General features: G+C 40.3%; 1 protein-coding gene across 4 annotated transcripts in view; it reads right to left on the bottom strand.

The window, feature by feature from the left end:
- Positions 1–16,402, bottom strand: part of ZNF536 (zinc finger protein 536) — a 406,541-nt gene that overhangs the window by 302,669 nt on the left and 87,470 nt on the right. The window lies entirely within an intron of this gene.

The following is a 16,402-nucleotide window of genomic DNA, read 5'->3' as shown; positions in this document are numbered from 1 at the left end:
TACAAAATATAACAAAAAATAAAAAATTATAAAAAGTATATATTATATATTATTGTATTATTTTTATTGTATTAATATATGTATTATTATTTTATTTGTATTAATATATACATACATACAAGCATATACATATATAAATATTCAAAATACATTACAACTTACAAATATACGTATTCCTATATCAAAGTAAATTTGCACTATTTTTCCAGCCAAAACATTTTGTCATTCCAATGGCTGACAGAACCGGCTGGTTGGTGACCTAACCTTTCTGCAATACACTGGAGTGATACTGCCTGGTCACTGCTCCACCTCCAAGCCTTTTGATTGGATGATGATAAAGAAGAATACCAAGTTTAATGCTTACTCCTGTTGGCGGGCCACTAGAATTAGACTGATAGCACAGCAGCAGAAATGGGAGAGTTTGGGCTTATTTGATTTTTTGTTTTTTATGCTTTCTAGGGAATGGAAGCCGGGCATTGAAATAGAATATCTTTTATGAATACGTAACTAGATTTATTTATACTAATTTGTTTTTGCTTTTTCCGTTTTTTAACCACACAATAAACCATACTATGTTGCCATTTGCACAAATAACAGAAAATTAATGTTTCATTATTTGAATATACAACAAGCATGATGTATGGACCTGTGAATCACAGATAGAAAAAACTCACAGGTTTGGCTGCAAAACTGCCGCTGAACACCTAAACCAAGATGGACCTCGGGGGTGGGACATTCAGGCAGATCTGGCTAATTCAGCCTAAACAGGGGTCCAACCCTTTAGTGCATCATTCATGTGCTTGCTGGGTGGTTCTTGCTGAGGTAGTTGGGAAAAGAATATCAGGGCAGGTTTGGCCAATTCAACCTGACTAATGAAGTAACCATTCAGCCCAAAACATGTGACCATTGCAAGCCAGGTGGCCCCCACTGAAGGACCTTGAGGAAGAACCATTTACATAGGTTTAGCCCATTTAACCAAAACAATGAACTAATGCTTCAACTCAAAACATGTGACCAGTACTGAACAAGTGCTGCAAAAGGACCTCAGGGGGGTACATTTAGGGAAGTTTGGCCAATTCGCCCTAACCAATGAACTAACCCATTGCTGGCCCGGTATTCTCTGCTGATGGACCTCGGGGGAGGGATTTTCAAACAGGTGTGGCCAACTCAACCTGCACACCAATCCAACTCCTCAGCTCAGACCATGTGACCAATGCCATAGCATAGTTATTAAAGCTACAGGTATGTTTTATCTCAGACATATTTGTAGGTGCCCTGGCGGTGAACTTTTAATTCTTCTCTTTTTTTGGAAAGAATAACAAAATAACTGAACCTCCGCCATGTTTTTATTTGTGTCCCCATTGGCTCCTTGGCTTCCATTCACATTTTACAATTCTTACTATTTTGCCAAAGCCGGTGACTCCTTTAAGGCTATTTAGAATTTTGGATGTTTCATTTATATTCATTAAAATGCCGTGTGTCTCGTGACTTCAATGAACTGAATAGGTTTTTTTTTTTGTTCTTGGTCCATATAAAATGAAAGCATTATTCATCCTGCACGACACCATGAGAAAATGGGAGATGAATGCTGGGGGGGCTGATTTTGCCACCATGGGCTGTTGATGGGTCTGAGTCCCCGTCGTCTATTATCTGAGCCCTTGAACCTTGGCAAACAATGTGTTCATAGAGAGCGGGGCGGCTGGTCCCTAATTGTATGTATTTAGTCACGCAAACGCCACCGATGGTCTGAAAAACGCAACTCTGAAGTGCTCAGTTTCACAACTAAATGGTATTTTCCTACATTTAGCGGTATGGTGAGAAAAAACCAGAACATAATTTAACCCGATGTGTGACTGTAGATGGAAAAAGGATTTCAGGAAAGGGTTACATACAATAACTAATTTACTGATTTGTATTACTGTCTATCCAGTCCTGAGATTTATAAAGCTCTGCCATGTAACATGGTCCTGTCTGGCAGGTCAGGAGCCCAGATTTTTCTCTGCTGTAGCTATAGCGGCGGCAAAAGGGAAACCACAGACTGATGAAATCAAGTCACTCTGCTCTCTCCTCCTACCAACATGTGCTTTGTTAATACACACAGCACAAATGATTGGCTCCGTGTGCTGCTTCTTTTTTTTTCTCACCCTAAGCTCCGTTATATAGAGAATACCAAGGATTTAATATTAAGTCAAAGGGTAGCTTGGGGCGAATTAAGCTGTTCACTTACCCAGGTGAACTATTACTGTGCAAGGGATATTTCCCCTAGCTAGGTGAATGCAGTGATAGAAAGAATATCCAATCACTTGCAAGGAAATACAAAAATAAATAATTCATTTTGCTATGTGAACAACCAATGAGGCTCATTGTAGGAATATAGACTGTTCACACAGCATAGTGAAAGGGATTTATCACTTAGCTTAATAAATCAATTCTACTGTCCAATCACATGCAAGGAAAACTTTTTTAGGCTTCCCTGCACCTGATTGGGTATTCTTTACAAAGTGAATTTTCACCACATTTTAAGGTAAGTGAACTCTTTAAGAAAAAGAAAAGTGCAAAATGTGCTGCTGCACGAGGGCCCCGGACCCTTCTCAGCCAACAGGGGCCCCCACAGGGGAAAGAAGTCAGTTCTGCACAGGGGTCCACCGTTGGCTATGTCCACCATCTTTCACATTGCTACATGAACATTCTAAACTCCTTTAATAAATCAACCCCAATGCCCCATTGTCAGGAACATGTGATGGAACCACTATGGGCATTCTAGGAACGCTTCACCCAGTAATAGGCGATTGGTGGGTTGCAAAATATTCCAAAAATAAAAATCAGTCTTGTATTGATCTGTATGATTCTCCCCTGGAACTGCTCACATTTTGAAGGGGAATCGGGGTATTGGGGTAATTAAATCAAACACATGGGGCAGGGTATACACCCAAGGGCAGTTGCGCTTTAAATTGGCATCCCTTCACTTTGTGTGCCGGTGGGGAGGGAAGCGGAGCGGGCAGAGGGGGGCCGAGGGGTCTGGAAGAATGTGCGGTTTATGCTAAATTTTCCCTGTCAATCAATTCTGCATGTCTGTATGAAAGTGATGATCGCATCACCATGTTAGTCTGCCTGACTGGCTCGGCACAAAGAAGGTGGGAACGTTTTCTCAAGCAGGGATGTCAGCACTTGAAAAATCAATCACCATCTGTGCTGGATTTCTAAACGGAGGGGGGGTGAGGAAAAAAAAAAACAAGCCCTGTTTAAGAAGATGCCAGAACAAAATAAGTTCAATATTTGGAAATAAACCGATGGGGTCACCGTCAACTCCGAGGGGGAGACAACACGGGAGCCATCCCTTAAATCTGAACTGATAAATATACAGAACAGAAACGAGATGTTACCTGAAAACAGAGGTTGCATTTCATTTACAGGTCCCCTTCTAATCCTCACATTGTGACTGGCTAGTGAAAGGAAAAGCAGCACAATATCTGGCTGATACCTCACTCAGGGTGCACGCATTTTGCATTGAAAAAGTACCAATTGACTTCTGGTGCCGCTCTGCTGTGTAAAAGCCACCACGTCAGTTGGGCTACATTGCTCAGTGCAATACCAATAGGCGCAATTCATTATTATTATTATTATTAAACAGGATTTATATAGCGCAAACATATTACGCAGCGTTGTACATTAAATAGGGGTTGCAAATGACAGACTAAAACAGACAGTGATACACAAGGAGAGGACCCTGCCCCGAAGAGCTTACAATCTAGTAGGATTCTAGGATTACAATTCATATAAACGTGCTGCATTGATGTGTGCTGGGTAAATTTGAAACGTGTTGAATTTAAATTCGGAACAACATATTTCAATAAGTCATGGCACGCCGCAGTGAAGAACAAACTTAGTGCTCCATATGGCTATGTGGTTCAATGGGCGACGAGACGACGGCCCGTCTTTGCAAAGGGGTTCTTTGCATCACAAGCATATAAAAATTCATGTGCTCTGACGCGTTTTACTCGTGTTTTACGCTGCCCGTTTTATTGTGATTTATGGATTCTTTGTAGATATTTTGTAGATTGTCCTGTATAGAGAGATACAAATACAGAGAGACTAGTACTGTGTTGCTTTGCATTGTTGAGCATTGCAATGTATTGCCGCATGGCATAAAAATGCATCAGGTCTTCACGTTTCCTCGACGCGCATCGACGCAAGGCATAAGTGTGAACAAGGCACATTGAAAACGATTGTTTCTGTGGGATTGTGTTTGGTAACTCTGCCCGGCTCGATGTGAAGGAGCCCCAAACCGGCCTGATATATAGACAAAGCCCCGGCTGCAATTTACACGTTCTCCGAAAATACCTTTATAAATTGCGCAGTGAAAGCCGACTCCCTGCCTGGCATCCGCAGGCCTCCGTGATATATGGAATAATCTAACGCCTGATAAAATATGCATATGTATTTATTTATAAACATAAATATATAATTACTTGGGTTATAACTGTACACTCAGCAGTTAGTTACAAGTGCATGAGCAAGACATCAATTTTGCATTGGGGAAAAATGCCTTAAAGGGTCGGCCCTTCCACTTAACCTGGACTTGGTCAAGGGCCACATGGTCAAAATCAAGGTTATGGGCATGTCTAACAAGTCTGGGTATGTATTACTTTAGATCACAGGGCGTCTTTTGACAATGTCGTCATTTGCTTTTCTGACCACCAGGGTGGCGCCACCTTTATTCAGCCATTGCAAAAGGTCACCATTTACCTTCTGACCCTACTCAGAAATGACAAAATGATACAATTTCCGACGAGTGGCTGCGTCTGGTAGCAAATCTCCCACAGACAGGAAAAAAAAACGGGGTCTAAAAGTTTGGACTTTACGTGAACCTGATGATTCGTCTTTGCCTGGGCACAGGTTTACCCCAAACCAATTCTGGGGGGACTGGCCCTTTAAAATGATTGATTCTATTTTGCATGATGCTTTGCACAATGCTCGTCAATTAATCACCTGAAAGCTCGATAAGAACTCATAAAACCTCGACAGTGCAAGAGATGAATTGATTTTTTTTTATTTTGTGCTGCAGTCTTCTTTTCATCGCAACAGTGTGAAAAATACCAGTAAAAAAATGCGCTGACACAGCAAAACTATTCTGTTCTTTACAAATATTTCTCTCTGCCTGTGTCCAATAGGGAGCCGGCACCATAGTGTGACCTATATTCAGATACAAGAGGGGGTGAGGGGGGAGGCTGTAGGGTAACAGGCAGGCAAGGGTGCGACTTGAGATGGACCAAACTATACAACTACTGAGTTATGGCTATGTGAGTTGATGGGACGCCTGTGAGCCAATAAAATCTTGCAAAAATTCAAATAAATCAAAGGCATGTTCAGGTTGGGCACCATTGCATTACTACAGTACTTACAGTACCAGTGCCAACACAACACTGGCATGTTGGTGAAATTAAAGACACCTATGGGTGCTTGAATAAAGTTTTAGCCCAGAGAAAACAGTGAGCTCCTGGCTTGGGGTCCTCTTGCTGAGGAGGGTCCTGGGCCCTCATGAATGCACACTTTGCACCTAGTTGTGTCAGCCCCTGGTTTTAACCCAGGAATCCCAAAATCCAGGCTGGTCCATTATGCTAATGTCAATCACAGTTCTAACCCCCCCCCCCTCCCTGTTCATTGGTCAATAATGAGGAGAACAGGATTTAGGGGCCAACAGGGCAGAAAAGAAGGTGTTTAGAAGCAAATAACTCCTCAAGCTTCCTTTGCATAAAGGGTATACCAGGATTTGGGGCCCTATAAGAAAGCTGAGGACAAGTGGCTCGCTATTGATGCTTCAGGTGGTGACCACCAAGGACCAAGCCTACTTGTCGGCACAGCCCCTTCCATTCTCAACCATGGAATGGGGTGACAACACGAGAGTCCCTTGGGAGATTAGCTGCCAAACTATAGCATGGGTGTCTGAACAAGGACTCCAGTGTCAGAATCACCAATTATTTTTGGAGTCATGGTCATCATGATAACATTTACAAGAGATTGTAATGATTGGGTCTAAATCTACTTTGCAGACTGATGCTTAAAAGTGCCTGATCTGTAAAACCATGTTGGATAATGACTCCACAGGATTAACAAGATAATCTGACTCAGTGGCTCTTCTTAAACAGAAGATTTTTGGAAGGATCCAAGCAGGACATCCTTACCAATAGAGAAGATGAACTTACATGGTTTTGCAACTGTTAATTAAACGAGCCATTGTCTTTAAATAAAATTGATTTAGAGAATACAGAATATTAGTAAATAAACTTTGTGAAATACAGATATCACTTCTGCAACACACAAGAAAAGACATAGAGTGTTGTATAGGCTCTGGGTATGGCCATAGTTTGGAGGACACATCACACCAACATAACCTTGTTGGACATCCGATTGTTGAACCATTAATATAGAATCCACCACCATTACATCTGTAGAAGTTTCCATTTTTCTTGGAAGGGTTTCCACAAGAGTGTGTCCTATTGAGTCAAAGGAATATTTGCGAGGTCAGGTACTGGTGTTGGGTTGGAAGTACTGGTTGACTAAATGAAAAGACCTGGTTTCCAATTCTCAAAGGTGTTCAGTAGGGTCAGAGTCAGAACTTAGCACAGGCCACTCGAGTTCCTCTATAGTAAGCTCATCCAACCATGTCTTAATGGAGCTGGCTTTGTGCACAGGGGTACAGTCATGGTGGAACAGAAAAGGGCCTTCACCAAACTCTTACCATAAGGTTGGAAGTGTTGAATTGTTATTTGGAATAGTGTCTATGCACTTTTACCCATACAGTAGATATGACATGACAGTCAAGTGTCCACAAATATTTGCCAATACAATGTATAAAGATCTCTTTTTAATTACCTTTATTTAATTGGAAATACTCTCAGGTCACCTACCCTACCAGACTGGGCTATGTGGAAGTGCTGTATAAATCCCAGGAATGGATAGGCAATAATACAGATTCTTTGGCAGGTCAACCAGCCCATATAAACAAAAGGTTTAACAATCCAATTTGTTTCTGAAAAATGAAAATCATCATCTAGAATGCTGAAGGAGCTCAACATTTCTCAATCTTCTAAAAAAAAAAAAATACATGCACATACATACCATTAGGGTTGATCATGGAATTGTTAATTTGGTCCTCCTAAAAGGTGTCACATTTTATAAGATTAGCATCTCAAATTGGTAACCTATTGTCAGGACGATTCTGCCTAAATACGCTTTGATGTGGAAATAATGGCTGTAATAGTGAAAATAAGTGAATGGATGCAATGCATTTATCATTATTACACTTATTACTGTAACATTTATTGTAATATTATGCTCCAGTCCCGCATATTTAGCCGTTCCTAGGAACTTTTTCCCTTCTAGCCATGGCAGGAAAGCACAGCGTTAACCCCTGAGCGATAAGACGGCTTCCATGTTTGCATGTTTATATTACGTCTCCACATACATTATTCTAATTTTATTTCATTGTTTCCAGCCGATGCACATGAGAGATCTGCCAACATATTTTAAATTGAAACTTCTTTTTTTATCATAGTAAATTCAAAAAGAAAGATGAAACCTCACAGATGCTTCTCATGTTCTTATATAGTTATTTTACTTCTATTTTGAAGATCTAAAGATGTTAATACTTTACATTTTTGCTATTTGAGTTTACCTTATATGGCTACATGTATCATTTTTGGTGGCCATAGAATAAATATACACTATGGATAGAAGGGAACAAATGAATATCAGACTTACTATATGGTCAAAAGCAAGTGCATACTAATCACAATGATGGAGGTCAGATGTTTCCATTGAAGGGTTCTTGTAATGCTATAGCATACGGAGATATATTAGGTTATTGTGCACGTTCAACCTTACAGTAACAGCTTGATGGATGCCTTTTTCTGTTCGAGCATGGCTGTGCCCCTTTTATAAAGCCAACTCCATAAACACACAGTGTGATGAGTTTGGTGTACAAAAACCAAAGTGGTCTGCAAAGAGCCTTAACTCAACTTAACTCAACAAAGCCATGTATTCCCCATTGAGTAGCAACCCAACAATAGGTGGGTGCTGTTAACTTAGGAGCAACAGTTTGGTGAAGGTACTTGTATGTTCCAGCATGGTTGTGCCCCGTGTATAAAGCTAACTCCATAAACACATACAATAACGAGTTTGGTGTGGGAGAACCCAAGTAGTCTTCAAAGATCCTTAACTCAACTCTATTGAACACAAACCCATGCATTCTCCAATGAATAAAAACACAATGATGATTGTGTGCTGCCAACTTGGAGCAACAGTTTGGTGAGGGTCCTTTTCTGTACCAGCATGTGCCTAACACCAGCAAAGACGTAGTTTTGGAGTGACTGAAGTAGCCTACACAAAGCCGTGAATTGGAATGCCATTTTCAAACCAGGTCTTCTCATCCAACATCAGTACTTGCCTTCTTAAATGCTCTTTTGACTGAATGGACCAAAATTTCCAACAGACATACTCCAAAATCTTGTGGAAACCCAACACAGAAGAGTGAGTTGTAATACACTCAAAGTAACACCCAACTGCATATTCACACCCATGCAATGTTCTCCCCAGCCCCTATTAGCCAGGTGAACGGTCTGGCACTTTTCAGTAACCACCCAGCTGTTTTTGGTTTGGTGGTTACTGATGAGTTGGTTTACAATACAGGGGCTGCCACCCACCTACCGTCTCTTCCTACCCTGCTTAAAAAAATTCTGGAGAGAATTCCACCATGCTTATAGAATAAATCCATAAAGCATATAACAATATAATAGACTAACTTTGGGCCATGAAGTACATCACACACATTTCTCATCAGTTCCTCTTCCACTTATGGAAATATGGACATGGTGATCAAAGTGTTTGTTAAAAATTAGCCCTGGATGGCTCCAGCTACCATCTTTCTTCAATTGCAGAGAACGTTACTTTTTTGGCACACCAACACAGCCAATATAGCTGCAAGGCGATTGAATACCCATTGCACCTTTGCAAACCACATTCATAATGACATTCAGAATGATGGTAGCTGGGTACAGAGGGGTATCGATGAGGATGAGTTTTTTATGGTCTCAATTTATATCAGTTTCAAAAAAATCCATTCTCAGCTTTTGGGGTACAGGGTACTACAGTTTAGCTTGAAGGTCATGGAAGAGTGGACTGATCATAAGTTAATGTAAGATATAAGGATGAATTTGAAGAAGAGAGAACATGTCATAGACCCAAAGTGTTGGGCTTTGAAAAAGATGGCCGTATCATCGGAAAACAATACTTTGTAACTTATCAAATGTACACCTTGTTTAACGATCAACCCCTTCTGTCTGTTTCTTCGGCATTGTAAGAAGGCAGATGTCTTATTGAAAAGTGATAAAATGAAGCTGTTAACTTGCCAAGCACAGCACAAAGCACTACCTTTCCAGCTACAACCCACAAGATAAATTTTTATATTTTATTTATTTTTTCCTCTCTCTTTCCTACCTGTGCATTTCCATGCCAAGGCAGATGATTCTGATGTAGGCTGATCACCCATCACAGGAAAAAACGCGCTCGCATACTGCGCCGATAACTTAAGATGAAAGCGTACCAGAACAAAGGAAGCTCTGTATTGTGAAGATATGTTTAGATTCCCAAATATTTTATCACTCAACAAATACAGATACCCATACTAATAATGACAAGGAACAGATGGAGGCCCACATTGTCTGCCGTGCCATCGTGGAAAAAAAAAAAAAGCTGATTTCAGCACATCAAGATTCATTTTCTTTCTGGGTGAAGAAAGTTAGGGAGGAAGATACGGAAGCATTGTTCTTCCTTATAGGATATAAGTTCAGAATTATCTATTAATTGGTGTTTGGCTATTATGGTCCTAATTCTGGACTTGTGTAAACCTTAAGAGGATGACATTTAGGGGTTTAAATGAAATGTTGGGCAGATATTCACTCTCTATTAAACTGTACTGCAGCATGCCCATTCCTTCTATGGAGTTCTCTCTGTTGAATGGAGCAGAAAGAGTTCTGTGATTTGGGGAGAACCAGTCACATGACTTCATTTTTTTTCCTTTAATCATGATACGTTCTCTGCTCCATTGAACACTGTAGTGCTCTTTTTTTGTATTTGAAAAGAACGCTCATTGAGTTCTGTTGGCCTACACTAGCTTCGGAGTCCTAAAGCCGGCACAGTGCAGAGCTGTGCTTTATAAATGTTAACAAATTGTGCATGAACAATTGATCTTTTCCCATCTTTTTTCATCTTTGGTTACATTTCACTGCTGCTGGTTTCATCCAGCCCCCCACATTAACTTCTGGTGAATGGCACAAGAGAAATATTAATTGTCAGGTTTAGGCTGCTGTGTAAAGTAGCCATTGGAGCGAACACTCAATTCCCATCATGGGAAAATATCTTGTAGACAAAATGGTAGACAAATATTTGTCATTTATAATCCTTTATGTGATATAAGATTTTTTTTTTATCCAAAACTTTTTAGGGGGTAGTAGATGCTCTTCATCAGGGCTTTGCTATAATGAATGCACTGGGCCTAAACTAAAAAAGGGGGCCATTGCTGACCTAATTCAAAAATCTACAACTTAGCAGGTTAGTGTTTTGAGCTTCAGCTTTTTGATACCTTTTTGATGAGCATGCAGCTCAGGTGTTCAATTTATTGCCATCCCTACTTGTTTTGCAGTTATCTGCATGCTTGTTTTGGGTGTGGGGCTGAAACTAATAAAACACAAGATCAGCTTCCTATCCAGGCAAATAGCATCCCATAGAATCAATTTAGCAATCACATCGTTATTAATCTCTCAATACAGGTCCTCTTTACAAGTTATTCCAAAGTAAAGCCATTTGAAACCCATGCTGCAGCAACGTTAATGTCCTGAAACGTGTTGGAAAAAGAAGAATACTTAAATAAAACACATTAAATAAGAAACATTTGCCAGCCTTTTCTCAATAGCTGATCGAAGCAAAGAGCTTGCTCCATTTCTTGCCTCTTCTTGTCTTCTATAAACGCATTATTTCGTTCCGTCTTCACAAGCTGTCTTTATTCTTACACCACACAGTGCTTTAAGGGTAATAATTTTCCCACCACATACCCTCCATGGATTTCCCCTAGCATTCTAAAAACTAAACCCTCAGTTTTACATTCCCAAGGTTTTACACTCCCAAGGTGACGATCCAGCCGACTTTCAACATTCCCAAAAAACGAATCCCCTTTATTACTTCTCATTGACATTTTTCTTTATATTTCACAACCATTTATAAAAATGAAGTGAAATCTGAAAGACAAGCCATCTTCAACAGGTAAACATTACTTAATGAATACTTTAAACAGCATCCTCCTTTGTGCGGCAAAGATTGAATTATTTGGCGGTTGACTAATAACTTGCTTTGCCGATAATGAATGCCTTTCTTCAGCAACAAAATTATCCTCATGAGCGCATCAACCTTTGTTCGTATTTAGTGAAATAAAATTGGAGCAAATAGATGAGAAGATAAACAAAATCCTGATCCGTCCTCCTCTTATTGACACACAGAAATGAAATGTTTTCATTCACTAAAAGATGATGTAGGAAAGGACACTTTAATCTGAGCAGTGCCGAATAATGATGACAGGCTGGAACTAGAAATATTTCCCTAGACAGACATGTAACATGAATGAAGAATACGCGTGAAATGCCGCACGGATATGGAGAACTCCACCCATATTGCTTTATGGTGGCATTAAATAAATGATTGATGTCTCTGAACACTGGTGAATGGATGGGCTAGATTTTCGGTATTGTCACCAGTCTCTAGATAATAGATAGGCTACATTATTTGGAATGTTACTAATTCCTAATAAATGGATGAATTCCATTCTCATTGATATCACTGATTTATAGTGAATGGGTAGGCTGCATTCCTAGTGATGTCACTGGCCTCTAAAAAGATGATAGGCTGAAAACTTAGTGATGTCACTGGCTTGTAAAGAATGGATAGGTTACATCTTTAGTGATGTCACTGGTCTCTAAAGAGATGATAGGCTGAATTTTTTTGTGATGTCACTGGTCTCTAAAGAGATGATAGGCTGATTTTTTTGTGCAGTCACTGGCCTCTAAAGAGATGATAGGCTGAATTTTTTGTGATGTCACTGGTCTCTTGGGAATGGATAGGCTGCAATTTTCTGATGTTACTGATTTCCAATGATTAGATGATTTACATTCTAGTTGATGTCACTGCTCTTTAGAATGTATAGGCCAAGTTCTTAATGATGTCACAGATCCTTCCATGAATCGATAGGCAGCAGTTACAGTCATGTCACTGGTCTCTAGTAAATAGATTTGATGCCTTCTTGGTAATGTAATTAGATTCTAGTAATGGATAGGCTGCGTTTTCTTGGATGTTACTAACCTCTAGTGAATGGATAAGCTGCATTCCCTGTGATTTCCCTATGCATTAGTAAATGGGTAGACCACCTTTTTAATAATGTCACAGATTTCTAGTGAATGGATAGGCTGTGGTTGCAGTGATGTCACTAGTTTCTATAGCATGGATAGGCTGCATTCTCAATGATGTCATCAGCATGTAATGAATGGATAGGCTGTATTCTTAGAAGGCTGCAGTAGACTGCATTTTCACTGACGTAATTGGCCTTGAGTGAATGGATAGGCTTCACGTTTCATGCTGTCACTGGTCAAGAATGAATGGATAGGCTTCGTGCTCAGTGATTTCACTCGTTTTTAGTGAATGGATAGGTTGCATGCTGCGTGATGTCACTGGTCCCAACAAATTGGGTGGGTTGCTTTCTTGGGGATGTCAATGGACACTAAAGCAAATATAGGTTTCATTCTAAGTGATGTAATTGGTCTTGCATAGGTGTCATGCTCAGCGATACCAACGATCTCCAATAGATGCATAGGCTGCATTCTTAGTTATATCATTGGTCTCTAAGTAATTGATAGGCTTAATGTTCATAGATGTCACAGGTTCCCAATGAATGGATAGGCTTCCTGCTCATTGATATCATTGGTCTCCAAAGAATGGATAGGTTGTATTCTCAGTGATATCATCAGTTTCTAATAAATGGATAGTCTTCATGTTCAGTGATGTCATTGGTTTTTAATACATAAACACCATTACTGTAATAATGTCACCCCAGCCCATAAATATTACTTTCTTCATCATTTCCTTTCATCACTGACATCTCCCATGATTTCTCTACAGGTATCTTGATCTTCCTGAGTGGACTGCACCGCCAGCGTTGGTGTTAAATGCCTTTTCAAAGCGTCATTGCAGAAACACAGCCTCCTCTTCCTTGCATTAAGCAAACCTTTTCACACAGCCATATTAAATTCCTTCCCCTGTCTGAAAATCATTACACCGAGGTACTGTTAGGTAATAATACGGTTGGTTCTCAGACAAAACATGGCAGGGAGTTAACTGCTTAGGTTTCTAAGCCGTGACAAAAATACCATTAAGTTTCTTAAAATATACCGAGGCAAAAATTACACTTTAGAAACCTCATGTGCATACAGCTATTTTAGAAGTTTTACTAAAACGATCACCTTCTTTGTACTCAGCACCAACTCATCATGCAAATTTAAGACCCTGGAAGGCTTCCTGGGGCTCTGAGGAATGGCAAAGTTCTTTCATCAAAGCCTTAAAGAGAACCATTCATGGCGGTGCTTATGCAAGACCCAAATATTCCATATTTGATTATGATAATGGTTCAGGCTTGCTTACAAAAAGAATTTTTTAAGTAGGAGTTGTCTCGGGTTGTCACTATAGTTTGAGTATCAGGGTTCAAAGGCCATTTGAGGTCAGACAGTTCTTCTGTGTTTCTGTCTGATCTCACATATTCTAACACCAATAAAGGCCAACCAGTGTCAAATAAAAGATCCCTCTAGTTGTCTTCAGTCCTAATAAGTATTAGTATTGGATACAGTTATTGTCTCCTAGCAGATGGATTACACCAAATAAAGCCAGAGAGTTAACGGTTCAGGAACCTCCAATCCTCAAGATGAAGGATTAGACTCTGGTAAAGGTAATAAAAAGTAGGCAAATATAAATCTAAATACATTTTAAATCTAAACATCCAGATAATTGTATATCCCTGGCCACCGTGACAATATATTATTGCATATTCCTCTTCATTGTGATGCTTTGTGGTTGTGCATGCTACTACTATGTAAGTTAAAGCATGTTAACAAACCTCTAGGATCTTAGGAGGGGCGAAACGCGTCAGTTTATATGACGGAACATTGGGGAACTAGTAGTATGTGTATCCCAAGTTGATATCATGTTTGTATAGCAGCATTTGGAGTACATTCTTTCAGTTTTTGATATTCTTTAGTGTGTGGCCCTCAGGTGAGGGGTCACACAAGACCTTTTCACCTGCACTGATGGTTGGAATATATGTGGGTGACCAGCCTTGCGTGAACCATACGATTGTTTTTGTGCAATGCATGTTAGCATTTCGAATGGCCATTCATTTTAAATGCAACCTCAAATCAGTCAAGGCAATGCAGCCCTTGATGCCGATGTATTACTATGTCTTGGGATGGGTTACACTAGAGAAAAAGGCAGTATGTTTATTTTTTAGGATGCTATAGTGCTTACACAATTCCCATTACATAATTCCTTTGCATTGATACCATTTTTTACTATGGCTATGGTGTTCCCTACAATCAGACCACAAAGACACGGTCCATGGCTCAAAGCTGACCCAATCCCATTCTCTTGTACAGGGTCGAAACGTCCTCATAGCCAGGTGTCCTGTAGCGTGAGCCCCGGCAAGAATGTTCAGCATCCGTTATTAAGAGTGAATACATTTCAATTAAATGAAAAGTGAAGGAAGCAATACATCTCTGCTAGGATTAATGTCACTGGCACTTTACAGTGATGTATTGTGACAGCTTATCATTGTATGAGATCCACAGGCACAATTAGGCTATCCCTGCACTTCTTACACCCACAAACATGACCTGAAAAGCCTGACAACACAGAGAGCATCCTCTGCACGTCAACCCTACGAAGAAGAATTTTCAGTGGGATCTATTCTTCAATACTTCATGCCGGTTCTGACAGAGCAACATTTGTTGTCATTAACAAAGAATGCCGAAAGCCATCAGCAAAACACAGCACTGCTTATTCAGGCACTGATACATTAAGTATTATATCTTTGGTGTATTTGCAGGGAATGTCTTCTATAAATTTTAGGTGAACCCTTCTGGACTTCCTCCATTGCAAGCATGCGTAGTGAGACTGGCACTTTTATTTTTCATTTTGAGGAGGATATGTCACTCGATCTCACACTGCGGTGATGTAAGGAAGAAGATGGCAATGCCCAACGGCTCCTGCATGTTGGGACAAAGAAATCCAGGATGGATCTGGACCAATTCCAGCTTCTCAAAATGTACATTCGAAGCTGCAGCAAGTCAGATACAGCCCACCTGGCTGGAGGACATCCAACTATCCTCCCTGGCCTGACTGTCCCTGGCAGGCCCTATTTCGCTATTCTTCAATGATGTTGATTCAGCATCACATGTGGACATTACCTAGAGCAGTCTATATGCAACTGAAGCCTGCCTAGGGATGCCCATTACTCCAGGTTGACACCTAGCCCCTTTTAGCCGGGCGCACCACCTGGCACTTTTCACTGGCTGTTTTTTGGTGGTTACTTAAGAGTTGGCTCAGAATACAGGAGCCACCACTCACCTGCAGCTTCTTTCCATCTAGCTTAAAAACAATTCTGGGTTAATTACTGCACACACCTATCAAGGCTATTTGATATTTGCATACCCTGCCCCATCAGCCACCCGACTGTTTGAGTCAAGGAATCAACAGCATCGATATGGCCCCTCCAACCAGCCACAATCTGGCTGCATTCTACATAAGAATGAATTACAAAAAGGTCCAATTTAAACCATTATGCTTATTACTAAATGACAGGTGCTCTTTGGATGAATTGTTTTACCAACTGTACCTAAGAACAGAATAGGAAAAGAAAGAAGAAAAAGAAGAGGGCAGACTGAGCTTGCAATCTAAGTCGATTAGCGGTAATACAGCCTAGATATTTCTTGTCTCGCCGTTCTTGTCACTGACATCAGATGTCTTTCTAGCGATGAAGGATGTCTTGGATGTATCCGAGCACTTATGAATCTGCACTATAAATGTAAATCTCTCCGTAGGCTTAAGTGCACATAAATCCTTAACTTTTCTTTTAATCAGTTATGCATTATATACTCGGGTGCATAAATGAAATGGAATGTCCTTTTAATCATTTCGATGTGACGGTAAGATCACCAACTTTTGTGCGAAAATAACTTTTTATAGAGGCTGGGATCACATGGCCAATCAATTCCGCGGGAACTCGTGACATCAATGGGGATTAAAATGGCTGACTCCT

This window comes from Pyxicephalus adspersus, chromosome 9 (assembly GCF_032062135.1).
Source record: "Pyxicephalus adspersus chromosome 9, UCB_Pads_2.0, whole genome shotgun sequence".
Lineage (NCBI taxonomy): Eukaryota > Metazoa > Chordata > Amphibia > Anura > Pyxicephalidae > Pyxicephalus > Pyxicephalus adspersus.
This window is presented reverse-complemented; position numbering and strand designations above follow the sequence as displayed.